The sequence below is a fragment of the Nyctereutes procyonoides genome, unplaced genomic scaffold (assembly GCF_905146905.1).
Source record: "Nyctereutes procyonoides isolate TBG_1078 unplaced genomic scaffold, NYPRO_anot_genome, whole genome shotgun sequence".
Lineage (NCBI taxonomy): Eukaryota > Metazoa > Chordata > Mammalia > Carnivora > Canidae > Nyctereutes > Nyctereutes procyonoides.
Window position 1 is genome coordinate 13,461,619 of NW_026575134.1, and position 27,835 is coordinate 13,489,453.

Consider the following 27,835-nt stretch of genomic DNA (forward strand, 5'->3'; position numbering starts at 1 on the left):
TTAAGCAACAGGCATTTATTCTCACACAGTTCTGGAGGTTAGAAGTCCAAGATCAAGGTGTGGGTAGGTTGATTCCTCTTGAGGGCTATGAGGGAGAATCTGTTCCATGCCTCTCCCCTGTCTTCGGGTGGTTTGCTGGCCATCTCTGGTATTCCTTGGCTTGTAGATACATCACTCCAATCTCTGCCTTCGTCTTCACATGGCGTCCTCCCTCTGTGTGTGGTCTTGTCCAAATCTCCCATTTCTATAAAGACATTGGTTATATTGGATTTAGGAGCCACCATATTCCAATATGGCTTCATCTTAATGCAAGTAATGACTTCTGCACTGACTCTGTTACCAAGTAAGGTCATATTTGGAGGTACTGGGGACTTCAACATATAGATTTTTGAGAGGACACAAATTTAGCCCATAACACTATCTCCAGCAATCCTTCAACTCCACTGGGACTTATACTCTTATCTTGTGTGCTTCCCTGTTGCCTTCCCCTCCCTCCTTACCAATACCTTATATCTCATTAAAATCGTTCCCTTGCCTGTCCCCTTACAGATCTCACTTTGTTGAACTTTCTTGGCTAAGCCACAACTTTGGTAAAATCCAGCTTTCCACCTACTCAGTGCTTGAACCCATGCAGCTGAATGTGACTGGAGAAAAATAACCATGCTGACTCTTCTCATTTTAAATTTATGAATATAAATCCTAAATGGACTCTTAATGCTGCTTGGCAAACATACTCTCTCCTATATCATCAGTTTCCTCCTCTCTATTGAATCGTTGCTCTCACCATACAAACATATTCATATTTCTCTTGTATTAATGGTATAAAAAAAACTTCCTTGACCCCACATCTGCCAGTAGCTCTCTCTCCCAAGCTCTTCCAACTGCCACTTTTCACGGCACAGTTCTAAAATTGTCTACACCTATTATATCCAGTTCCTCTCTTTTTATTCTCTTAAGTCCTTTCCAATCAAATTTATGTACCCCTCCCCAAAATTCTCATGTCAAGGTTACCAAAGATCTTCAAATTATGATGTCTAATGGCCCGTTTTAGTCTTCATTTTATATGATCTATTAGTGACACTCAACATAGCTGATCACTCTCTTCTGGAAGCAGCTTTCTTCCCTTGGCTTCCAGGATGCTCCTTTGTTTCCTCTTATCTCACTGGCCCATTTCTCTCAGTGTCCTTTGCTGGTACCTCCCCTACTCCCAGCCTCTGCAGAACCCGGGGTTTTGACTTTGGGCCTCTTGCCTTTTCCATCTTCACTCACTTCGGGTGATCTCAGCCAGTCTCATGGGTTTAGATGTGACCCAAATCAAGTTTATGTCTCCAGCCTGGATCTTTCCTTTGGGCTATAGGCTGATATGCATTTGCTTCTTCAGCTTCCCTACTTGGGTATCTAATATGTCTCCCAACTCAATATATCCAGATGTGCACTCCCGATCTCACCCACACCCCTGCTGCTCCATCCTTCACTTGTTCAGGCCACTACCCCGGAGTCAGCCTCCTTTCCCTCACAGCTCATAGGGACTGGTGCTGACTCTCCCTTCAGAATGTGTCTAGAGTTCGATGCCTTCTCACCATGCCCACTGCGACCACCTGGCCCCCACCACCATCACTCCCATGATGGCCTCAGTCTCTGACTAGCCTCTCATCTCTGCAGTCTGTTGCAGGGCAGCAGCCAGAATGATCTGTGTGACACTCCAGCCAGATCAGTCCCTCCTCTCCTCAAACCTTACAATGGCTCTCCGCGTCATTTTGGAATAAGAGCTGAAGTCCTTACTAGGTCCTCCCAGATCTGGGAACCACCATGACTTTCCTGCCCGTCCCTCTTCCTCTTCCCTGGCTTTCCTTCTCCTCCCAGGCTGCTCTCCCTCCTCTTCCTTGATCGCATCAAGAACACACCCTGCCTCTAGCCTCAGCCCTGTGTATTCCCTCTGCCTGAACTGCCCTCCCCTCAAGTAATGCTGTGTCTTCTTTGCTCACTGCCTTCCATCTTTGCTCAGATGTCACCTTCTCAGTGAAGCATCCCTGACCTCTGTTTAAATTCCAGACCCTGCCCATCGTCCTGGGCCTCCTTCACCCTGATGCATTTTCTCCATAACATGTTTTACATCCTCATATACTATGTGAGATACTTATATATTATGTTTGTTGGTTATTCTGTGTGTCACCCAGTAGAATTCAAGTTCCATGATTTTTTTTAATAATAAATTTATTTTTATTGGTGTTCAATTTGCCAACATACAGAATAACACCCAGTGCTCATCCCGTCAAGTGCCCCCCTCAGCGCCCATCACCCAGTCACCCCCACCCCCCGCCCTCCTCCCCTTCCACCTCCCCTAGTTTGTTTCCCAGAGTTAGGAGTCTTCCATGTTCTGTCTCCCTTTCTGATATTTCCTACCCATTTCTTCTCCCTTCCCCTCTATTCCCTTTCACTATTATTTATATTCCCCAAATGAATGAGATTTTTTAAAAAAGATTTATTTATTGGGGCACCTGGGTGGCTCAGTGGTTAAGCATCTGCCTTTGGCTCAGATTGTGATCCTGGGGTCCTGGGATCGAGTTCCGCATCCTGTTTCTCCCTCTGCCTGTGTCTCTGCCTCTCTCTGTGTGTCTCTCATGAATAAATAAATAATATCTTAAAAATATACTTATTTATTTTAGAGAAAGAGCATGGTGCGGAGGGGTGGAGGAGGAGGGAGAGAGAAACTCAAGCAGGCTCTGTGCTGAGCATGGAGCTACAGAAGCAGGGTCTTATCTTAAGACCCTGAGATCATGACCTGAGCCAAAACCAAGAGTTGGATGTTAACTGATTGTGCCCCAGTGAGTTCCATGTTTATTGGTGCTTCTTTTTATCCCTAAGCCCAGAACACTGTCGATGCCTAGTATGTATTCAGCAAATATTTGGTGAACAAATGGAGAGTTACCCAGAACTTGGCAATAAAAGAGAATGGACTGGCAAAAGGAGGATGGTGGCCTTGGCTAGGAGTGCTGTGAAAGAAGTGAGCCAGTTCACACCAGAACCACTCTGCAGTTTTATCTGGATGCTACTTGAAAGCTGTGGTATAAAGGTTGATGTGTGATTTAATAGGTGATTAAATTGGCTTATTCCTAAGCACAATTTGGCGAGTACTCTTTTGTTGCCTTTAGAAAGTACTGAGTGATACATGCTACCTCCTTCCCAACAAAGGCCCGTTTGGGAGCCTCACATTAAAGTGAAGAAGCTGCGGCGCAGGCCGGCCTGGCTATGTTGTTCTACAGACCCAATCAGGGTCTGTGCAAGTCAGGGTCTGTCTGTGTCCAAAGGCTTTTAAAAAATACCTTTAAAAATCCACGTGCCCTCGTCCCACAGTAGTGATGCAATAGACTGCAGGTGCTGTGGTGACGGGTTTCACTGCCGATATTCCAATGTCCCTGCTGGCTTGGCCACTGATTACCGTCCCACAGGATAATAGGCCACAATTTAGGGTGAGAGGGAAGCAAAAAATTGTCCATTTATTTGTTATAGGAACACTTCTTGGGAAGAGTGAGCTGTTAGAAAAAAAGCAGTGTTGATTTTTGTATTTACAGAATGTTATTTACATATATGCATATTATTTGAAATTCTGTAAAAGCCCACATTGGTACCAGGCAACATCTAAAACGGGGGCATAGATAGCAGCACTAAAGAGGAGAGGGGCCCTCCAACAGGACAGTTGCATCCCTGCGTCTGACGTCCGAAATTGTTGAATCCGACAAGTAGAAGGCCTCTTATGTGTGTGTGTTTGTGTGTGCACGTGTGTTTTGCTTAGCTTTCACTCTAATTAGTGGCATATCTTTTTAGTTTGTTTCCTAGTGTTAGTGAATTTCTTCTCTAATCTTGGTTACCTTCAGCAAATACAAAGATGGGCCAGTGAACGAACTTCAGTTTATTGGATGTGTTAGGTGACCAGGTTTGCCCAAGTTCAGGAGACAACAATGGAAAAATGGAATCATGACTGGTGGAAATATTGGAAGGACAAATATGGAGTGAACAAATTGTTGAGAAGAAGAAAATTCTTTTACAAATTTGGCTGTTTTGTGGAGATTTGGATTTTAGCATTTTACATTAACGTTTGTCAGCCAATTCCCTCACTCACTTGGACCATATGAATGGATTTACAGGAACCACTCTGTCTTTCCAGGGTCTCTGTGTAATCTTTCCTGACCACCCCCTACATATGGAATCCCAGGAATTTTCTTGGATTATTATACAGTCCTGGGGCAACCCCTTTAGGGATCCATAGGAGGGGAACGAGGACAAGGCGGTTAAAAGGGAGACAGGATCAATTTAATGCAACAAAGGGAGAAGAGAGGGAAGAGGAAATAGGGAAAAAGGACCACATGTGTAACATGGGTTCTGACTATAATAAAATTAATGAACTGTTCTGTAGCTGTTGGAAATAAATTTTAGTGACATGCTTACTCTTTTTGTAAATGAACAGATGACTGTCAAGGTGGTTGATTGTGTAGTTCTGACACGTTGTATGTGAGAAAAAGTCCATTTCAATATTTTCTGGGTACACTTTGAGCTCAGATCTCTACAATTCTTCAGAAACAGCTGGTAGAGTAGAAAGGGGGAATTCTTGGTGTGGCTGTGATTCACTTCCCTGCCCCGTGATTCACTACTCTGTTGCGAATGGCGGACACATGGCAAGGGTAGAATAACTGGTTTTGAGGCTTCATGAGTGGATTCAACACTGTGTCTTTATGTTTTGACACCATTTGAGTCAAAGCTTTGAGGTGTTTTGACATCACAAAGGAGCAGAGAGGTGAAGGATCAAAAGATGAACACAGTCAACATGTGTAAGAGCTTGGTATCTAAAAGCATCCATTTCTTGCATGACACCAGCAAGTGAGATTAGGCAGCCACCGATGGGATGAGTGATGAAAGCAAAACTGCTTTCTTTTTTTAAACAGAAAGATCCAACCACCTGCTCTCATATGGCATTTTTTATATAAGGTTTTATTTATTTATTTGACAGAGAGAGCGAGAGAGCAAGGGAACAAGCAGGGGGAGCAGGAAAGGGAGAAGCAGGCTCCCTGCTAAGGGACCCCATGCAGGGCTCAATCCAGGACCCTGGGATCATGACCTGAGCCAAAAGAGATGCTCAGCTGACTGAGCTACCCAGAAGCCCCCGACACTCTTTTAACTGAAATATTTACAGTGAATAAAGAAAGGCAGCTAAGTAAACATTCTTGGGCTCCCACTCACCCAAACTCCCTCCCTTCTCAAAAATTGTCACTAATAATTGTGAAAATTCAGCCAAAGAAACACTGGTAATGTTACAATATACTTAAAAGCTTATATCTAATATACAAATAAACAAGTTATGCAGTCATTGGTTACCTAAATTAAGGTGCTAAAAATTTCTGACTGCTGAATTTGTATTCGTATTTATGGTAGCAATTCAAAATGTGAAAAGAAAAATTAATTCTACTAGGTCATGAAATTATGAAAGTTTTCCTTAGAAAGATGTCCTCATTTGAACACCCAACTGGATAGTGAAACTTGAGTATTCTTGTTGGTGGAGAATTAGATGTAATGTGATGAATGCACCGTCTCTACTTTTGGTTTGTTTTTCTTTTAAGAAACTGAAAGTCCAAGGTTGGTAACATATATTTAACTACAGAGATTTTTTTTTTTATTTTGTTTTTCTGTTTGTTTGTTTTTGTTTTTTGCAAAAACAATACTGCTTTATTATCAAGACCCTGCCCAGGGGAGTAGGGGCCCACTCTGCTCCCAGAGGGACAATGGATGATGGGTATGTGGGATCCATCAGGGAGTTAGGTCAGTGCTGTGAGAATAGCCCCAGCCACCACGGGAGCCTGGACATCTGAGATAGGATCTGGGGGAAATTTTGGGGAGTAAGATCCCCCAGGAGACTGAGGAGCTGAGGCTGAGCTCTCCCTTGGCTCCTCTGCAGGAGGCCAGTGAGAGCTGTGAGCTCAGGTCCACTGACCCAGGTGGTGAGGCAGCCAGAGCATGGGGTGGAGAATGATAGGGGGCTTTGTTTTCATCTAGGTTATTGTATTTCAGCCTAGCACACCATTTTATATCATTACCCAGCAGTTAATCTCATTAGAAACCCACCCATTTGCTTGGTAGTGAGTGTGAAGGGGCTGAGGGAAATGGAGACATTTGAGAAGCCACCAGCTGAGAGCCAATAGCTAGACTCGAGATGCATCTATATCTTTCTCAGATTGGAACTGTGGCCGACTATTTATGGGTGCCAAAACATGAAGTCTGGCATTAAATCCCCCACGAGTCTCTAGTGTGACAGCATATTTTAACATCGCTTAATACAGGCAAGGCGGGGAGGAGGGAAGAAGAAGCATATTGCTGAACCAAAATAGTAGTAGTATGGTCGAGAGTTATAAAGTTATAGTCTCTTTAAAAAAATTTTATCCCCAATTGAGCGAATCAAAAAATAATTGCTTGGTTAAGTTTTTTAGATATTTTAAAAATATTGCACAAATCAGGCTAAACATACCTGTGAGCCATCCTGCTGACCTGAGCTGGCTCCAACACATTGCAAATCAAGGCTGTGGGAGAGGGGGGAGCTCTCATGAGCAAACCAGGTTTCCCCATAGGTGATGACTTAGAGATGTTGCAAGTCGGGGATCGGTATAGTTGAGGCTGATCAGTATCGTTGATAGTTTAGACAGTACAGAAGTTGATCAGGGTAGTTGAATCAATTTTAGAAAGCGAGAAGTTCAGGTGCAGAGTGTTGACTTGATTCACCCAAGGTCACATGGCTCAGAGCCAGACTAGAATATGATTCCGGATTTCCAGTACGGAGCTTCTTTTGCAAGGGCAGTCCTGGAATTTTGGCGCTGGCCTGCCTTTCCAGGGCAGTCTTTGCAAAATCACATCTAAACATGGCTCTTATTTACTAGCTTCTAATGATTTTGCCTGGAACCACGTGGATGGAGAGATTCAAGTCACATGATTAAATGTCTGACAAAGTGGTATCGAATGACCGGAAGCCTTAAATAAATATTGACTTCCAGTCTTTTTGGAGTGGTAACTCCCGATCAGTTTTTTCTTTTCTCGAATGTGTTTCTTATCCATATCATGTATGTATGTAAATATGTATACGTTTTAAAGAGAATACGTATTTTTGTTTTGATTTTAGAAAATCTTGGCAACATTTGCTGAGATAACTGGTAGCTGGGAAAACAGTGATGTCGTAGGAAGATTACCAGATGCCTTCAGGAACTGACTTTTCATCCTGCCTGGCCATGTGGGAATCGCTTAACTGGGGAGTCACTTTGATTTTCTGGTCAATAAAGCAGGGTTATTGATGACTGCTTTACCTGCAAGAAGCACTCTAAGAATAGATGAAACAAAGTAGGGGAAGTGCTCCAAGGGTTTCATACATTCCTAATAGAATTGAAGTAGGTGGATTATGCTCTAGGCTACAATTTCTTTAACTTGGAATGCCGATGGCCTCAAGTTTTCCTGTAGCTTTAAGAGTCAATGATTCTCAGGAATCCTTTTTCACATCATTGAACCTTTAAGACGCTTGCTTTATTTAATCTTAGATTCAGAAAACTCTGTAAAGTCACCTAGTGATATTTCTTCCCAGTTCAAACAAAAGCTTCAAGTATATTTTTTCATAGGAACATATGCATTCTTGTGTGTGTGTGGGGGGATGCATGTCAAGAACACGATCATAAGAGTACAGTATGTCTTGTTCAAAAGGGAATGATTCATTGAGTGGAAAGTATAGGAAGACTATATGCGTTCTTGACATCGTTTCCCCACCCTATCCTTTCAAATGAAACATTCTGTTCGAACAAGGCATACTATGCTCTTTTAGTGCTGTTTCTAGGCATGCATCTCATCAATACATCTTCATGATTCTGAGACAGTATTTACCTTTTCTTATCTAAAAATCTTAAATATAGGGATGGCTGGGTGGCTTAGTGGTTGAGCATCTGCCTTTGGCTCAGGTCGTGATCCCCGGGTCCTGGAATTGAGTCCCACATCAAGCTCCCCTCAGGGAGCCTGCCTCTCCCTCTGCCTGTGTCTCTGCCTCTCTCTGTGTCTCTCATAAATAAAAAAATAATACAATCTTTAAAAAAAATTTTAAGTATATACATGCTGTGTGCATTGACATATACACATTTGAGTCCTAGAGTTTCTTCCTGACCTACTTATACGAGATGTCCTCCTGAGAAGGTTTCTATTCCATGGCCTTTGCAGCCTTCCACTGTGTCTGGTTTTAAGTAATTTATGTCTGATTTATTTACTTTTATGAGATTTGCTCTTCTCATTCTTGTACTGGGCTGGTCTCTCCACACTCCCTCCAACCTCAGCCCCCTCAGACAGCGGATTGGAAGGAACATAGTCTTCTTCAAATTTTCCTTTGGTAGATTTTCTATTGTCATGCAATTTTGTCGTCAGACAGACATTACCCTGAGTTAAAATATCATTCTGTGATTAAAAAAAAAATCAACAGAAGACTTTCTTTTTTCCTCACAGCCTAGAAAACAAGATCTGAGTAGGACATATGCTTTTTCCCCTCTCAAATATGAGGGATTGTCAATGTGGAAAAGGAATGAGATTCATTCTACATAGACCCATGGGTGGGAATCACAGAGGCAGATGTAATTAGAATATAATAATATGATAATAATAATAATAATAATAAATATAACTTTCTCATTATCACAACTGTCCAAAAACAGAGGGGCATGCTTCATAGGGTTGTCAGTTCCATTCATGGAAAAGTTGAAGGAGAGTGTCTTAGGTCATGTTCTCTAGAAGGAGAGCCCAAACTGGGGATTTTTGTGCAAGTGAATCATTGACAGAGTACTCTCAGAAGAAACTTGTAGAGAAGTAAGGGAACCAGGATAGGGCAGGGGAAGAAGCTGGTTAAAGATGAAAGTTCAGCTAAAGTCTAACCTCAACCTGACCCCATGGAATTCTGGAGTATGAGTGGTATCACAGAGTTGTCCTGCTTGAGACAAGGGAAGTGGGTCTTCTGTGCCCCTACATCAGTCCATTACTGCTTGTAAGATGCCTGTGTGTGTGTGTGTGTGAAGTGTGAGGTGTAACCTTCAGAGGATTTCCAGACAAGGCAGCTCTTTTGGAGGCAATTCTCAGGTGAGGAGTACATCTGTGAGCTGGTTGCAGCCCATAGAGCAGTTGAAGGATCAAAGTATTGGCCAGGTAAATGGGATCTGGGTAGGGCACCATTGGCACCATCTACAAAAGAATGACTGGTCATATTCCAGAATAAAAATGAAATAAAGAAGACATCTGACATCTAACTTTAGTTTTGCTACTGATTGTTTTCTAATACTCCATTTCTAATAATCTTTAAAATAAAAATATTTATTGAATTCCCTTTCTCCGCCCAAATTAGTCTATGATGGCATGCTGTAGAGGAGTAGTTCTCAGCATATGGGCTGAAGACCCTTGGGGTGGGGTTGGTGAGAGGGTAAAGACACTGGTTACTGCAGTGAGTCTGTGAGATCATATATACCCAAAGTACTGTATTCTCTTTAATACTGTGAATTATTTACTATTTTTCAAATACATGCATTAAGTAAAATAGATTTGAATATTAAAAGCATTATGCAATTCATACTGGTTGTTTCGTGTCATATATTTTCTCAATCATCACATTCTAAAGGGATGACTTTTTGTTCTAAAAGGGCAGTATGGAGAGTCCTCTAAAGTTATATTGATGAAAAAGGAATGCACATACCACATTAAATGGGATGATGAAGTAGATAAGCTCTAAGGATTCACGTGGATTTGTTCACCTTATCTGGATTTTACCCGCTTAGGTTGTGATTTCCATTCATGATAATTTTCAGGCATGAATGGTTCGTTTAGGTTATGACTATTCATCAATTAATAATGGGAATATATTAAAATGAATTAAATTTCCTTCTCTGAAGACTGCACTAGTGTTTGAGGGCTGGAAAACTTGACACAGGTTGTGTAGCCTCTCATTTTACTGGTGGGGAAACTAAGACTCAAAATCATTCTGAGAAGACATCCAATAATGTTCCCTGACTTCCCAGTTCAATTATTATTTCCATCTCACCACCAAGGCAAATGACAATTCAGAATGTAAAAAATTGAAGGCGATTTGTCAGAACCATATGTCCTCAGTCAAAAGTAGAATTAGCTGATGACGTATGGAATCTTGAATTTTAGGAAACGTTTTTTTGTATGGATCCCTGATCCCCATTTCCATAGTATGATTACCATACTGCGGTTCTCTGTTTTTAGATTTCTGTTTTTAATTGATTCCTTCTTCCCTTCCATATGGTTTCAGCAAATTCATTTCCCATCATTCTCCAGCAAAGATGTATAACAGGTACTTTCATTTTAAACACTTTTCAAATAAAGAGAATCCCCCCCCCCCACTCCCCTTGGCTGTCAAGACATTCAAGAGCAAAATAACTATTGTAGTATGCTGAGGTTATTTCTGTAACAACCATGTGAATCCAATGCCATGGAAATAATGCTAATATTTTTATTCTCATACTCTTTGTGGCTCAAGTGATTGCATGTGGCTAACAGCTGGGCTTGTAATGTTGCAAGGCTGCGAGATGGAGAATAGCAAAAGGAGAACTATACACTGCTGGCATCATGTTCCTTATTCCAAATCAAGCTATGGTTCTCTTTTGAAACTCTCTTATGAAGAGGGAGAAAACACTCTTTTTCCTCCTTATCAATGTGAGATAAGATATCAGTGGTGAGTCTGTAGATTGTGGGTTTTTTTTTTTTTTGAAAGCTTGATAAATAGAATTGTGTGGGGGGACAGTTCTTCATCGATCTTGCTACAGACTGAATGCTTGTGCCACTCTGGCCCAATCGTGTGTTTAAATCTTATCTCCAGTGTAATGATATTTGGAGGTGGGCTTTTAGGAGGTACTTAGTTTATGATGATGGAGCCATTATGAGTGTAATTAGTGACCTTGCAAGAGACTCCAGAAATGTCCCTCACCCCTTCTGCCACATAAGAACACCTTTAAAAGATGACCATCAGTGAACCAGGAAGTGGGCCTTTGCCAGACATGGAACTTGTGGCACCTTGATCTTAAACTTCTCAGCTTCCAGAACTGTGAGAAATAAATATGTTAAGCCAACCAATATATGCTATTTTTGTTTTAGTGGCCTCAACTGACTAAGACAAGTCTCTAACAGTTTTGCACATTTTGCATGCAGAGGCACTGTTTGTCTTTGTTCTGGATTATCTTTCTTTTTCCCCCGTGGGATTTGTCCTTTTGTCTCTTCTTTCATTTCCCTGTGTGTGTGTGTGTGTGTGTTTTTAAATTGAGGTAATAGTTGACATATCACATTGTGTTAGTTTTAGGGGTACATTTTGTAGATTATCTTTTCAAGGATGTTTGTACAGTGAACAGCATTAGAAGAATAAGTAAGATAGTGTCTCTCTATGGAGCTGAGGGCAGTTTTGTTGACTACCCAATGTAATAAAGAAAATTTCTCCTTGCAGGCAAAAATTAGACAGGTTTGCTGGCAGCCCATTATAAAAGATCAGGGTTCTTCTAATTTGGAATTTTCATCTGTAATGCAAATCTGCGTGTGCAGCACCCACCCAGGGTGCTCTGTAGGACTGGGGAGCAGGAGAACAGTTGCCTTTTATGCTCTGAGTGATTAGAGTCTTTTGTGTCCAACCTAGAAGTCCTGTCCCTTCTTCCAGTATCCATGAAATGATAACAGCTAATTTGCTAGCTTGCAAGTAGAGAAAAATCTCAGACTTTTCACAGATCTTGGCAGGTTGACCGTTTACCAGTAAGGAATCACTTCCCCAGGGTAATTGGCTGTGCTCACAGAATGAAACACATTCTTGGTTTCCAGAGAAATAAAATAAGGAACTTTGATCCCTTTGACTAAAATTTCTTATTAAAGTTTTTGTAAACCCATCGTATTTGGGGACATTATTGATGAACCAGAAAACAGGTCAACATGGAGATTGGCCAATCTTGGGCATTTATAGGGGCTTTTCTCACATCTCTGACATCAGAGCTGTGGGAAGCCATCTTTTCCACCTTCTTTGGAGGTAAAAACTGCATCTAAATCCCATTTTCTATTTTGTGCCTCAGGAGGGCTGAGGGCAACCAAGAACTGTATGTCTGTCAATGCTTCAGAAAGATGATAGAGCCCACAGCCGCAGAGGCCCTTTAGGATCAATCCCAGTACTCACTCTTCCTGGGTGGGGACTGCCAACTCCAGCTGACCTGACCGTTGCCCTCCAAACCGGTTTTCAACTCCACCTCCTACCCCAGGGGCTTTTTGTCACAAAAGAGCACAAGAGAGGAGTGATCTGGGTTCGGTTTGGGATGTCACATGGGTCACTGATTGCTCAAGGAAAAGAACAAAAGAGTTAAATTGAAGCCACCTTAATAGAACTTAGTTATTAAATTGTTAAAATATGTTCTGGGATTTGGGGGTGGGGAATCACTCTCACAAAACCAGAGATCAGGAAATGCCAATTTGTACACCATTTACTTTGTATTAAGCAATCTGCAGAAACTGTCTGTCTAACCGTGATCCAAACAGTTTGGGAAATTCTCTCTTGAGTTCATATTTAATGTATGCAATGGTCATTATAGGTCCTGAGAGATTTTCTTTGTTAGCTATATTATTGTGTTTGGCCTCATTGACTTGAAATATTTGTGACTTTCTTGCTTTTAGAATACCCCAACTTGGCCCCTAGCTCACTATTCCAATATCAACATACCCAGCATTCCCTCATGAGATCCAACAGTTTATAGAAGGCTTTTAATATCTAAAGCTAACTTTATACGTGTAGCTCCTGCTTCTTGCTGGAATATGATCTTGGAAACCAAATTAAGTGGATAGTCAAAAAGCAGACTGTACTTTTCCATAGAAACATTACATATAAGAATTATGTTCATGAGCCAGCATTTGGCATCAGATACATTTAGGTTCAATTAATAATTTATCATGAAAACAATGATACAACCATTATAAGTTCTATGATTATTCGGAATATGAAATTTGCATTACAAATTTTATACCATGTTCATAAAATGATCATACCTAATGAAGGCTCAGGAATGTAATGATCAATATATAATACTATATGTATACAACTTGGAAATAACATAAACCAGCAAAAATAGGCATGCATTAAATATTTAGCTCACAGTTGGATTTGCCTACTTAAGTACAAGAAAGCTTTTGGGGATAACATGGTTGAATCACATATCATTTACAAAAGCATTTTAATTGTTCTTGAAGCTCTAGCCAATATAGGGCAAAAAATGATATAATAAATAACACATAATTATTGGAAAGATAAAATTATTATTTACAGTGTATACGATTGTCTGTAGAAAGCAGAAAAGAGGAATACACAAACCAGTAAAAGCATCAATAGAGGTCAGATAGACTATACATACTAAAAAAATTATTTTTTCTCTATTAACAACAACTAATTAAGCAGTATAGTGAAAAATAAGCCAGATGAGAAAAAATACATAGAATACTAAGGAACAAATTTAGTAAGGATTGTGCAGGGCTTGTAGGACAACACTATGAATTCTACTGAGGGAAATAAAGAAAGACCTAATCAAAGGGGGTAAAAAACCTGGACAAGAAGTTTCTGTAGTATCAATGGCTTAATTTAGTGGAACTTGTCATAATAACTTAATGCAATCTCTTAAGAATCCTAATGGGTTTTTGTAACTTGTAGAAAATTATTTAAAAAATCTACCCCGAATAATATGCATATAAGATTCACTAGGAATGTTTGAAGAAGAGTTATGAGGGGAAACTAAACCCTACCACATATTAAAATATATTTTAGAGCTTTAGGAATGAGAACTGAGGTGCAGAGCTAGAAAGATCCATAAAATTCAAGAGCGCAGAAATGGGTCAAAGTATTTTGGTTACATAACCTCTGTGTATCTTAACTTTTTCATTGTCTGTAAAATAGGGGTAACTACCATGCCTACTTCAGAGGCTTATTATGAGGCATTGCTTACATAAAAAGTTATTAGAACAATACCTGGCACTCAGTAAGTGCTATGGAATAATTTGGTATGTTGTTAACCAGTGAGAACTTTACCAGCCCAAACTGATTTGGTTCAAAATTGGATTCAATTTCCTAGAATATTTATTTATTGTAGTTCTTTTTATCTATACCATGTTCTCCCAAGCAATTCCCTGTTTTCTATGAGACCCTGCACTTGATAACTGTGATTTGGTCAACTATGGCAATTCACAGGAATATAAATGCTGTATTAGAAATACCATGGCTGGAGAGAGACAATCTTCCATGTAGATTGTTTAGCAAATGGTTCTGGGACAACAGATTGCTATTTCAATAAAAACAAAGTTAAACATCTTCCCTACGTACGATAGCTCAGTAAACCCAGATAAATCTAAAGATTGAAATATAACAAGCAAAACAGTATAAAATCTAAGAGAAAATATAGATTTCTTAAACTCTTTAATGTCTGTAAAAATGGATACCCTGGCACTTTTAATTGACTATATAATCATGGATTTGTTTCTGAGCTCTCTATTCTGTTCTATTGATCTATGTGTCTATTTTTGTGCCAGTGCCATACTGTTTTGATTTCTACAGCTTTGCAGTAGACTTGAAATCTGGAATGAGATCCTAGTTTTGCTTTTCATTTTCAAGATTTCTTTGGTTATTCAGGATCTTTTGTGGTTCCACACGAATTTTAGGATTATTTGTTCTAGTTCTGTGAAAAACACGGTTGGTATTTTGATAGGATTGCATTAAATGTGTGGGAAAAATTAGAGAGGGCGATAAACCAGAGAGACTCCTAACTCTGGGAAACAAAGGGTTGCAGAAGGGGAGGTGGGTGGGGAGTGGGGTAGCTGCGTGATGGGCACTGAGGAGGGCGCTTGCTGGGATGAGCACTGGGTGTTATACTATATGTTGGCAAATTGAATTTAAATTAAATAAATAAATAAATAAGTTTAAAAATGTGTAGATTGCTTTGGATACTATGGACATTTTAACAATATCTGTTCTTCCAATCCATGAGCATGGAATATCTTTCCATTTGTTTGTGTCATCTTCAATTTCTTTCATCAGCGTATTGTAGTTTTAAAGTAGGTCTTGGTTAAGTTTATTCCTAGGTATCTTACTATTTTTGGTGCAACTGTAAATGGGATTGTTTTCTTACTTTCTTTTTCTGCTGCTTCATTATTAGTGTACAGAAATTTCTGTACATTCATTTTGTACCCTGCAACCTTACTGAATTCATTTATCAGTTCTAGCAGTTTTTTGGTAGAGTTTTTTGGGTTTTCTATGTATAGTTTCATGTCATCTGCAAATAGTGAAAGTTTTACTTCCTCCTTTCCAACTTGGATGATTTTTATTCCTTTTTATTTGTCATATGTCTTTTCTGCATCTACTCAAATGATGATAGGAGTTTTTTTAATACTTTCTCTTATTGACGTGATGTATCACAGTTATTGATTTGTGAATATTGAGTCATCCTTGCATCCCAGGAATAAACACCACTTGATGGTGGTGAATGATTTTTTTTATGTATTTTTTATTTAGTTTGATAATATTTTGTTGAGGATTTTTGAGATATTGGCCTATAGTTCTCTTTTTTAGTGGTGTATTTATCTGGTTTTGAGATTAGGGTAATGGCAGGCCTGGTAGAATGAATTTGGAAGTTTTCCTTCCTTTTTGATATTTTGGAATGGTTGGAGTAGAATAGGTATTAACTCTTCTTTAAATGTTTTGTAGAATTTGCCCATGAAGCTGTCTGGTGCTGGACTTGTTTGTTTTGAGTTTTTTGATTCTGTTAAACTGGTGGTGAAATTGCTATAAATTTCCCTCTTAGAACATCTTTTGCTGCATACCAAAAATTTTGGATCATTATCCATTGCTTTCATTTTCATTTGTCTCTATGTATTTTTTGATTTCCTTTTTGATTTCTTGGCTGACCCACTCATTGTTTAGCAGCAGGTTATTTAACCTCCAAATTTTTGTGTGCTTTTCAGTTTTTTTCTTCTGGCTGATTTCTAGTTTCATAGTGTGGCGGTCAGAAAAGATGCATGGTATGATTTTGATTTTTTGACTTGTTGAGACTTGTTTTGTGGGCTAATATGTGATCTATTCTGGAGAATGTTCCATGTACACTTGAAAGGAATGTATATTCTGCTTTTTTAAGGATAATATGTTCCAAGTTTATCTGTTAAATCCATCTGGTCCAATGTATCATTCAGAGCTACTGTTTCCCTATTGATTTTCTGTTTGGATAATCTTCCCATTGGTGTAAGTGGGGTGTTAAAGTCCTCTATTATTAATGTATTACTACTGATTAGTTCCTTTATGTTTGCCATTAACTGTTTTATGTATTTGGGTACTCCCATATAAATAGTTACAATGATTATATCTCCTTGCTGAATTGTCCCTTTTATGATTATATAATGTCCTTCTTTGTCTCTTTTTATAGTCTTTGTTTTCAAGTCTATTTTGTCCGATGTAAGTATTACTACCTTGGCTTTCTTTTCATATCCATTTGCATGATAAATACTTCTCTATCCCTTTACTTTCTTTCTTTTTTATCCCTTTACTTTCAATCTGCATGTGTCTTAGGACTGAAATGAGTCTCTTGTAGGCATATAGATGGGTCTTGGTTTTTTTTTTTTTAAAATCTATCTCATCACCCTATGTCTTTTGATTAGAGTGTTTAGTCCATTTGTATTAAAAGTAGTTTTTGATAGATGTATATTTATTGCCATTTTGTTACTTGTTTTATGGCTATTTTTATAGTTCTTTTCCTTTCTTCCCATGCTCTCTTCTCTCCTATTAAGTTGACTTTATTTAGTTATATACTTGGATTTTTTTCTCTTTATTTTTTGCACATTTATTGCTGGTTTTTATTTGTGGTTACCATTAGGTTTGTATATAACTTCTGCATATGGAAGTCTATATTAAGTTGATGGTTGCCTAAGTTTGGATACATTCTTTACTTCTCTCCCCTCTCTCCCATGTTTTAGGTATATGGTGTTATACTTTACATCCTTTTATTTTGTGACTCCCTTGACTGATTTTTAAGATATACTTATTTTTACTGCTTTTATGCTTCCTACTTTTCTTAGTTTTACTTATGGTCTTTCCTTTCCATGCTTAGTTTTACTTATAGTCTTTCCTTTCCTTTAACATTTCTTGTAGGTCTCATTTAGTAGTCATGAATTTCTTTAACTTCTGTTTGCCTGGGAAACTCTTTATCTCTCCTTCTATTCTGATGATAGTCTTGCTGGATAGAGTATTCTTGGCTGCAGATTTCTTCCCTTCAGCACTTTGAATGTACCATGCCACTCCTTCTGACCTTCAAATTTTCTGCTGAAAAGACTGCTGACAGCTTTATGGGGGTTTCCCTCATATATAGCCATTTTCTTTTCTCTTGCTGCTTTTATAATTCTCTCTTTATCACTACTTTTGCCATTTTAATTACTATGTGCCTTGGTGTGGTCCTCTTGGGTTGATTTTTGAGAGGGATCTCTGTGTCTCCTGGATTTCTGTTTTCTTCCACAGATTCAGGAAGTTTTCAGCCATTATTTTCTCAAATAAATTTTGTGTCCCCTTTTCTCTCTCTTCTCCTTCTGGGATACCTATAATGTGAATGTTATTAAGTTTGGTGGTGCCACTAAGTTTTCTAAATCTATTCCTTTTTGGATAATTTTTTTTTCTATCACCTGCTCTGCTTGACTACTTTCCATTACTCTGTCTTCCAGGTCACTGATTCATTCTTCTGCTTCTTCTAATGTGCTATTTATTCCATATAGCATATTTAAATGTCATTTATTGTGTTCTTCATGTATGATTGGTTTTTAAAAATAATTCAAAAGTAACTAACAAGCAAAAGCCTCCCAAGATTGTAATGCTGATCAATACCCAAATATAGTTCTATAAAAGACCAGTAAAGTAGACAAACCCATGACAAGTCTGATGAAGAAAAGAGAGAAATAACTAATAAATATTATGAATGATAAAGATAACTATAGATACAGAGGGTTTTTTTTTAAATTGTGAGAGATTATCTAGTACATTGTGTGGCAACCAATATGAATATGTAAACAAAATGAGATGCTTTTCTAGCAAAAATTGCATAATTAAAATTGACTGAAGAACTAAAAAGTGGAATAATAGTTCAAGAACTATAAAAGGAATTGAAAGTACCGTTACAGAGAGTTTAACTGTGAAACTCACTCATACCTATAAGAAAAAAAATTCTTGTACTATGGAAACTCAGATTATACAAAATGTAGAGAAGCTTTCTAATTCATTCCATACTACCATAGTCTTAATAGCAAAACCATGCAATAAATAGCACAAAAAGACTACAATTTATTTTCACTTACAAAATAAAAACCCTAAATAAAATTTTGGAAAACAGAATTCAGCAGGATATTAAAAGACTAATAAATCATGATGTAGTAGAATTTATTATTTGCACACGGAAGATTCAATATCAGCTTATGAATATAATAATAGATTAAAGGAAAAAGAATATAATTATCTGAATAGATGGCCAAAAAAGCATTTGGAAAAAATCAACATGAATTCATAATAATGACAACAACAAAAATAATCACTTATAAGCCAGGGCTATAAGGAAATTTCTTGACCTGATAAATACCATCTACTGGAAAAGTGCAGTGAAATCAGTATTAATTGTGAAGCCCTCACCCATTTTCACTAGAGTGACAGCAAGCTTACTATCTCTACTTATAATTAACATTATTTTGGGGCTCTTAGTGTCATAAAACATAAATAGAAGAGGAATCAATCTTGGAAAGAAAGAGTCAAATGGTTACTATTTTCAGGTGATATTTTCCTCCCTAGAAAATTCAAGAGAATCAATGGCAGAATTACTTGAACTGGGAGTTCAAAGTAAAAGAGAAAGGCTCAAGATCAAGGTACAAAACTCAGTAATTTCCCTACACATTAGCATTGAACAATTCAAAAAATGTGATGAGAAAAAAGATATCACGATGGCATTACACCCCATAAAAGACCTAGAAAATAAACTTAATAAATATGACAGTCTTTTATGAAGAGAACTATAAAACTTTCTTGGAGGATTTGAAAAAACACCTAAATATATGGAGAGACATACCCATGCTCCCAGATGGGAAGATCCAATCTTGTATAGTTGTCCAATATCTCAAACTTAATCTCTAAAATCAGTGTAGTCTCAGTCTCAATCCCAAGAGGGTTCTTTGTGGAATTTGCAAGGTGAATTTTGAAGTTCATAAAATGAGAAGATATTGCTTAAAAACTGTTGTGGGGGGTGGTGGCAGAACTAAGCTTTAGTGGAAGACTTGCTCTATGAAATACTAAGATGCATTATAAAAACAATAGGCACTACTTATCTATCACTGTGTCACCGAGTGCCCCCACATTTGGCATTTTAAAACAACAAATTTTGATTGTCTCACACAGTTTCTGAGGATCAGGAATACAGAGTGGATTAAGTTACAGTCAAGATGTGGGCCAGCACCACAGTTATCAGAAGGGGCTGGAGAATTGATTTCCAAGCTCACACCATTGGCAGGACGCTTCTGTTCTTTGCTATAGTGGCCTCCGTATGGGGCCGCCTATAGGACATGGCATCTGTTTTTTTTCCCCACAGCAAATGATGATTCTGTCCTATGCTTTTGATTACACAGACCAGCCTGGGTACAACAGGGGAGACTATACAAGATTGTGGACACCAGGAGGCAGGAATCATTGGGGGCCATCTTAGCAGCTGCCACCACATGGTGGTTATATAAACAGTGTGCTATTGTCACGAGAATAGACAAAGAGATCAAGAGAAGAGCATAGAGATTCAGAAACCAACCTGGGGATTTAGTTTATATCAAAAGGGTGAATTTAAATCAACGAGGAAAAGAACTGACAATTCAGTACACCATGTTATGAAATTCACTATCCATTTTTAAAAAGTATCACATTAGATTCACACCTCATATCATACTCCCAAGTAAATTTCAGAAAAGGAGCTCAAAAGCACATGCATATGTATCTGAAGCAAATATAGGAGAATATTTTTTCATGAGCTAAAGGTGGGGATGGCTTTCCCAAATAATGTACAAAAATCACAAGTTTTCAAACAACATACTGACATATATGTACTCATTGTAGTAACAACAAACAAAATCTTGCAAAAACAAATTATCTGTTTACACAAAACAAATTTAAAGTGGAAAGCTGTGAAAAAATAGCTAACATATATTTTTATATAAAACATATATAGCCTAGATTATATCAGTAGCTCCCATAATCAATGAGGTATGAGGACAATATTGTTAATAAAACAAGCAAAGAATGTAAATAAAACAATTTGTGGAAGAAGAACTATACATGGCAAATGACCGTAAGTTTTAAGGGGCATTTGGGTGGTGCAGTTAAGTGTTGGACTCTTGGTTTTGGCTCAGGTTGTGTTCTCAGGGTTCTGGGATCCAGTCCTGCATTGGGCTCTGTGCTTGATGTGGAGTCTGCTTAAGACTCTCTCTCTCCCTTTGTCCCCTGCCACCCAAATAAATAAATATTACAAAAGACATGTTTCATTAGCAATCAGGGCAATACAACCTTTTAAAAAAAGATTTATTTATTTATTCACGAGAGACACAGAGAGAGGCAGAGACATAGGCAGAGGGACATAGGTAGAGACACAGGCTCCCTATGGGGAGCCTGATGTCGGACTTGATCCCAGGACCCCAGGATTACGACCTGAGCCAAAGGCAGACACTCAACCACTGAGCCACCCAGGTACCCCCAAGGCAATACAACCTTAAAAGGAGATCATTTTATCTCTAAGAATGGCAAAAATTTAATACATGGCTTTGATCAAGATATAGGGAAAAGAACATTTCTATTATCAGAGGGATATATATTCGTGGGATCTTTTTGGATGGCAGTTTGGTAATATCCATCAAATTTTTTAATGTGAGTAATTCTGAGTCAACATTACATCTCTAGAAATTTATCCTCTGGAAAAACTTACATGGGTACAAAGATGTATGTGCAAGGATGTGCATTGTGTAACATTGTTTTAATTTTTAATTTTAATTTTTATTTATTTATTTATGATAGTCACAGAGAGAGAGAGAGAGAGAGAGGGAGAGGCAGAAACACAGGCAGAGGGAGAAGCAGGCTCCATGCACCAGGAGCCCGACATGGGATTCGATCCCAGGTCTCCAGGATCGCGCCCTGGGCCAAAGACAGGCGCTAAACCACTGTGCCACCCAGGGATCCCTGTAACATTGTTTTAATTTAATAACAAAATAACTGAAAATAACCAATTAATGTAGGTGGGGCTTAACACACTATGGCAAATTTATAATATGGAACACAATGCAGTTATTAAAAAATGAGATAAATATATATGCATTGAATGAAAATACCCATAGGAAGTACTGTCAGTGAAAAAAGTTTGTTACAGAACAGTTCTTCCAGTGAGTCCCCTCTTACTACCTATGAATGCTTCACATGTATGAACTTTAAAGTTCAGGCTGCCCACTGAACTTTAAAAGTTGTAATCTCCTAAGAAGGGTTTGGGGGTGAGGATAGATGGGGAAAGGGATAAGTTCATATTCTAGTTTATGTCATTACATATTATAAAACTTTTACAATAAGTACATTCATATATTATATATGCATTTTTAAGAAAAAATTTAAAAAACTCAATAGGTCACAATATATCAAATTCAAGATGGCAGACTGATGATATTCATTAACTCCCCTTTCCTATGATTAAAAGTATAGAAAATTAAAATTTTAAAAAAGGAGTGAAATGATAATAACATTGCAAAACAAGAGAATGTGCCACTGGCAGAACAGAAAATTTGGGAAACTCTAGGAGATAAAAATTTGATAGGATCGATATATAAAGGAATAGAGAAAACCAGAACAACAGCAACAACACCAGAGCCAAAACATCTGAGATACTTCTACCTAAGAATCACCGAGAAGCTCTAATGTCAGAATCAGTGACTATGAAAAACAGGCATGGCTTGTAATGTACTAAAGAGGTCAATTATCAGGCACTAACAGGGCATCAGGAACACAGGATCAACCAGATTCCAGAGCTTCCTCAACAGTGCATACGGAATGGGTACTGGGGCCAAACACAGATACTGCTGGGTGATGGACTGGTTGGGACAGGGGAGGGCTCCTTGGATAGACGCGGGGCCTGATGACTACACAGAACTGAGCTTGAGCAGATTCCAGGTGTCCATATCAGAGACTAAGGAAGAAAACAATCAACTGCAGGAGAACTTTGGCCAGTGTTCCGCCAACTTTGGTTGTTCTCCCTGTAGATCTTAGAGGAGTCAGTCACCCGGATGAAGCACCTGCCGCTCAAGTGGAGTCTGCAATCAGCCCTCCTGTAGGGGAAGCAGGCCGACCTACCGGACTCCAGGGAAACCCAGACCAGCAGGTGGTCTGAATTCACTGTGAGCAGCAACAAAGGGGAGCTCTCAAGCAGGTGTTTAAAGTCTGGGTGCGGGGATGGGCATTGCAGAATCGTTTGTACCAGCAGAAATGAATAAATAGATGAAGGAAGGAAGGGAGAAGACAATCTACACCCATAGGGCAATGCTTGGAGAAGATCCGGTATGCTCTCTTTTCTTTTCTTTTCTTTTTTTTTTTAAGATTTTATTAATTTATTCATGAGAGACACAGAGAGAGGCAGAGACAGGCAGAGGAAGAAGCAGGCTCCCTGCAGGGACCCTGATGCAGGACTGGATCCCAGGATCCTGGGCTCACGACCTGAGCCAAAGGCCGACACTCAACCACTGAGTCACCCAGGTGCCTGAATCCATATGTTCTTATTATGAATCTCTAAAGTAATTAAAAGACCCACACAAATCTATATGTATTGACATGGAAATATACCTCTACTATTTTACTGAGTGAAAACCAGGTGGTGAAACAGTATACATGATGCAGTCTTTGGTTATGAAAAAAAGTCTACCCTTCTCTCCGGGAAGGTTCTAGAAGACTATCCCACAAACTGTCAGACAGTGGTTACACTAGGGAGTAGGAGTTTGAAGCTGAAGGGGGGAGGACTTGAGGGTAGGTCTTTTCACCTCCCTGATGTTGTTTGAAATTTGTATCCCTGGGCAAATACTACTCTGTAAATAAGTATTTACAATTAAGTTAAAAAGTACTTATTTTACAGTAAGTATTGTTTCGTAAAAATAATTGCAGCAGGAAAAGGTGGTTACGAAGCACACACCTGAACACGCACGTGGGTGCAGGAGCCACATAAAAAAAAAAAAATACCAGCAGAGCTGATCTCCAAGGCAGGTAAGATTTGTCTATCTTTTGTACTGTTCTGCGTGATCTAATATTGTCCCAGCGATATCGTAAGAGGATGGATAAAAACTATTTCAGTTAAATACTGGAACTGTTTGAAAGGGAAGTGTCCCTCTTGCTACCTTTTCCTAAAGAGTCATCGTGTATCCAAGAGGCTTGAGCTTGAGTCTGGGCTCATGCTTTCGGAATTAGCTAGGAGGACTTTTTTCTTTTTTCTTTTTTTAAGATTTTATTTATTTACTTATTCATGAGAGAGAGAGTGAGAGAGAGAGAGAGAGAGAGAGAGAGAGAGAGAGAGAGGCAGAGACCCAGGCAGAGGGAGAAGCAGGCTCCATTGCAGGGAGCCCGATGCGGGACTTGATCCCGGGTCTCCAGGATCACGCCCTGGGCCCAAGGCAGGTGCTCAACCCCTAAGCCACCCGGGGAGCCCCGCATCTGGACTTTTGAAAGCATCAGCCAGAGGTTAGGGTGGAGGACAACCGAGTCCGGGCCAGGTGTTTGACCACGCGCTGTCCCCCGCCCCCGGGACCGTCCCCCCCCCGTGTAAATGCACCGGGTGCGGAGCTGCGGGTGCGCCAGGGGCTCTCACCTGCGCTCTGAGCCGCCTTCTGCACGGCCCCTGCGGGGACAGCTGGTGGGCTGCGAGTTTTGACTCAGATCCTCTGGCCTCCCTCCCTCCCCTGTCCCCCGTGCCGGCCACCTGGCGAGCAGGCCCCCAAGAGACGGCGCGGGCGGGGGGCCGCAGCCAGGTGAGCGGCCAGGTGAGCCGCCAGGTGAGCGTGGAAGGCCCGGGAGGCGTTGGCGTGAATGTTCCCCGGGGGCCCTGTTGCACATTCGAGCCTCCGTTTTGGTTTTTTAAAAATGGGTGGGTGATGTCGCCTCCCTGCCCTGGCTCCCGAGCTTCAGCAGCAGGGGCCTGCGGCAGGCACCCTTCTGTGGCGGGGCTCAGGTGGAGGTGTGCATTCGAGGTGTGCACAGGCACGAGTGAAAGCCAACGGGGGGACCACTTGTGTCCAGTAAAGCCTGGAATCCGTGTCTCAGTGGCTCCTCTTTTATAATGATGTCAGCGTCCGGGGCTCTCCACGGTGTTCTGGCCCTGCCTAACCTTTGGGGCTACCTTTTGTTTAGAAAGAAAAGGAAAATAGGCTAAAGTCAGGCTGTCTGTCCCCTTCCAAACAAACAGGAGAGAAATTAGGGGCCGTTCCCCTCTCCCTGCATGCCTGTTCATTGGCACCCCCTCCCCCTGTGGAAATCTCCTTTTGCGCTGACTTTGCACCTCTGGGGACATCCTGTCCATGGAGAAGCATAAGCATCACCTCTGTTTTTGTTGTTGGGAAAATTGAGCCCTGACCCCCCCCTCCTCCAACCACCTGGATTCCTTCCCGAGTGGAACAGTGCTTTTGCCCCTCCTGCTCACCGTCTGCATTGCTCCTGTGCGCTCCCCACGGAGCCCAACCAAAGGTGGGACATAGAAAGGTCCTTGGTCACAAAGCAGAGGTGGGGAAGGGGTAGCCTGGACTCCAATTATTTCCACATAAGGAAACCACGGGAGGGGGGGAATGTGTTTTTGGTTAACTTCCAGGGTGTTATTGTTTTAGACTAGGATGAACAAAAGCTTTGCATTTTACAACACCCAGATTACATTTATTTATTTTCTAAAAGATTTTTATTTATTTGTTTTAGAGAGGGGTGGGGGAGGAGCAGAGGGGGAGTGACAAGCAAGCTCCATGTCCTGTGAGAAACCCAATATGGGGCCCTGAGATCATGACCTGAGCTGAGATCCAGTAGGACACTTAACCGATTTGAGCCACCCAAGCACCCCCTAGATTATATTTAAAAATACTTTATTTGGGTCAGTAACAGTTGGTGTTAATTTTTATAGCTTTTTACAGTTAATTTTTAATTAACAACAGCTTTGCTTTTTAAGAGAAGCATATATGCAAAGTTGATAGGTTGCTAAACATGTATATGCGTTTATATAAGTAGCAACATTTTTATCTACATACATATTATATAGCCATATGAATATGTTTATATATAAGTGAATTTTTCCCCTAATTTTTAATTTAGATTTGAATAAATTCATCATCACTGAATAGGGTGGGGGGCGTCAAGATGTTTTTGTGGTTTAAAAATGGAATTCTGGAGAACAGCTGTATTTCCTTGATAGACACAGTAGACCATTTCTGAAATGTTATGGTAAAAATAACACAGTAAATTCTGAGCCAGTAGTTCTCATCCTACTTTTCTCCTGAGCAGGCAGGGAAAGTATGACACCAACCCTCCAGAATATTGGGTCACCATGACAAGGGACCCTCAGGGGGTGGTGCATGGGCTGGGCCTAATAGTCTTGCCTAAGGAAGCTTAATAGAATAAGATGGGGTGACGAGAAAGGGGAATATTAGAACTTTTATCCCAAAATGAAAAAATATTTATTAATACTACATATGGATTGATAGGTATGCATGAAAAGAATTATAAATGTGGATATATTAATTTAAGACCTATTTATTGATGGCCTGCTATGTACATCAGTGGACAAAATGGCGGACAAGGTACCATACAGCTTACATCCTAGTTGGGTGGGAATGAAGTTTGTCAGATTGTGTGAGATTATGGAGCACAATCCCTCAGGATAAGGGGGATTATTCTTCTAGGTAGGGTGGTCGGGAAAGCCTTTCTGATAATGCAATGAATTTGAACAGAGATGTCAAAAACAGGCACCAAAGCATGAAGGCATCCAGGGAAAGAGAAGTGTAGGTGGAGGAAGCAGCAAAAGCAAAGGCCTTGTCCTGGAGTGTGCTTGCCACATTCAAAGTCTAGCAGGGAGGTCAGGGTGGCTGGGGCAGGGGCTGGGGCAGGGGTGGAGGTGGGGTGGTGCAGAGTGTGTGGTAGGAGCTGAGGTCGGAGGAGTAGCTAGCCTCACATCATGTGTTCATGTCTGCCGTTAGGCCACTGCCAGGGCTTTGGCTTTTGCTTGGAGTAGAGGGGAAGTCAGTGGAGGGCCTTGAGAGAAGAGTGACCTCAAGTGACTTACAATGAAAAAGAATTAGGTCTGCCCTGTTGAGAATAGTCAGCCAGGGTGGTGAAGTCGAAGGACCAGCTGGTTCACTAGCTACAGGAGCTGTTGTCCTGGTTTAAATGAGGCCAAGGTCCCCAGCAGTAGAGGTGGTAGGAAGTAGCCAAGGCCGCATACATTTTTAAGGTGGTGCCAGTAGGTGGAGCCAGGACTCGGTGAGGCAAGCAGAAGAGCGTGGGTGCAGAATTTAAGAAGGCACCCACTTGGAGACACGTCATGGAGTAGGTGAGAGGGGGCCAGTTGGTTTATCCGAGCACCCAATGCATTCCTTGTAACTAGAGGGAAAGCAGAATATAGGGCGGAGAGTGGGTGTGTTGGTGGATGTGGGGATGGAGGAAGTGGAGGTTTTCTTTAGACTGCTGTGTTTTTTCAATGAATTAAAAAGGCAAGGTCAACAGCTGACTGAGCTTGGGGAGAAGTGGAGATTTAAGGAGAATGAAGAAGGGGTGAACATAATCCCCGAGGATAGGAAAAGTGAATAAACTGATGATATGCATGCGGTAGGGTTGGCAGGTGTTACTAAAGGCCCCTCTGAAATTAGCAGTTGTAAGGCCGGGTCTGGGGTTGCATGCTCACAATTACTGAGGCTGCTTGCTCAGAATTATTTAGCTATTTATTTATCCTCTTGATAAGGAAGTCTGAAGACCGCAGCTCTAGACCATATAAGATCTATCAAACTGGCTTTAAGATCCATACTTGAAGATGTAAATTTTAGAAATTTCACAATCACTGCCACACTGTCTGATAAATCGGAGCCCAGAATAATCATCTGAAAATCATTAGTCAGCACTAATGACATCTCTATACAGATTTGGGCTTCAGATTAAAAATAAACCACAGGATCCCTGAACACACTGCTCTCTCAGTTGCTAGGACAGCCTTCTGAAAGCTTCTATAAATTTCCAGCAGCACTCATTTTCCTTTGGGACCAAGACTTGCTCAAAGTACCTCTGTCAGCATATTTGCCACCGAGCGTCCCAAAGTGTCCAACAAAATGTACAATTAAGAATCATCACATTATTACTGAGTTATACGATTCAGCACTATTTTTAGGTTCCTACGTATCTACTAAGAATGATCGCAATCTGCCAATCTCAGGCATGTAACGCCCCCATTACTAAATTTAGTCTTACCTCAAGCCCCCATTTCTGCTGACAGAGTGTAACCCAGTCGTTTCCAGTCAGATTCAATCACTTCAGAGATTTCCCAGTTAATTCAGAGCACCATCTCCCCCAGTCTCCTTGGAGTTCTGGCTATTTCGAGAGAGGGGCAAGTGAGAGGAGGAGCTTAAGACACCCATGGGAAGGAGTGTCAGGTGCTGGCTGCTTCTCTGTCCTCTCCAGTTTCTGCTGAGATGTAAGTTGTCTGTATGGCCATTGGTGGGGCAGCCTCTA

General features: G+C 40.3%; 1 long non-coding RNA gene across 1 annotated transcript; it reads right to left on the reverse strand.

The window, feature by feature from the left end:
- LOC129494294 (uncharacterized) lies at positions 1-27,835 on the reverse strand. Its single transcript, XR_008661320.1, has 2 exons — positions 27,575-27,835; positions 1-244 (listed from the first exon to the last, which is right to left on the reverse strand). It is a non-coding gene; the product is annotated as an uncharacterized LOC129494294 (long non-coding RNA).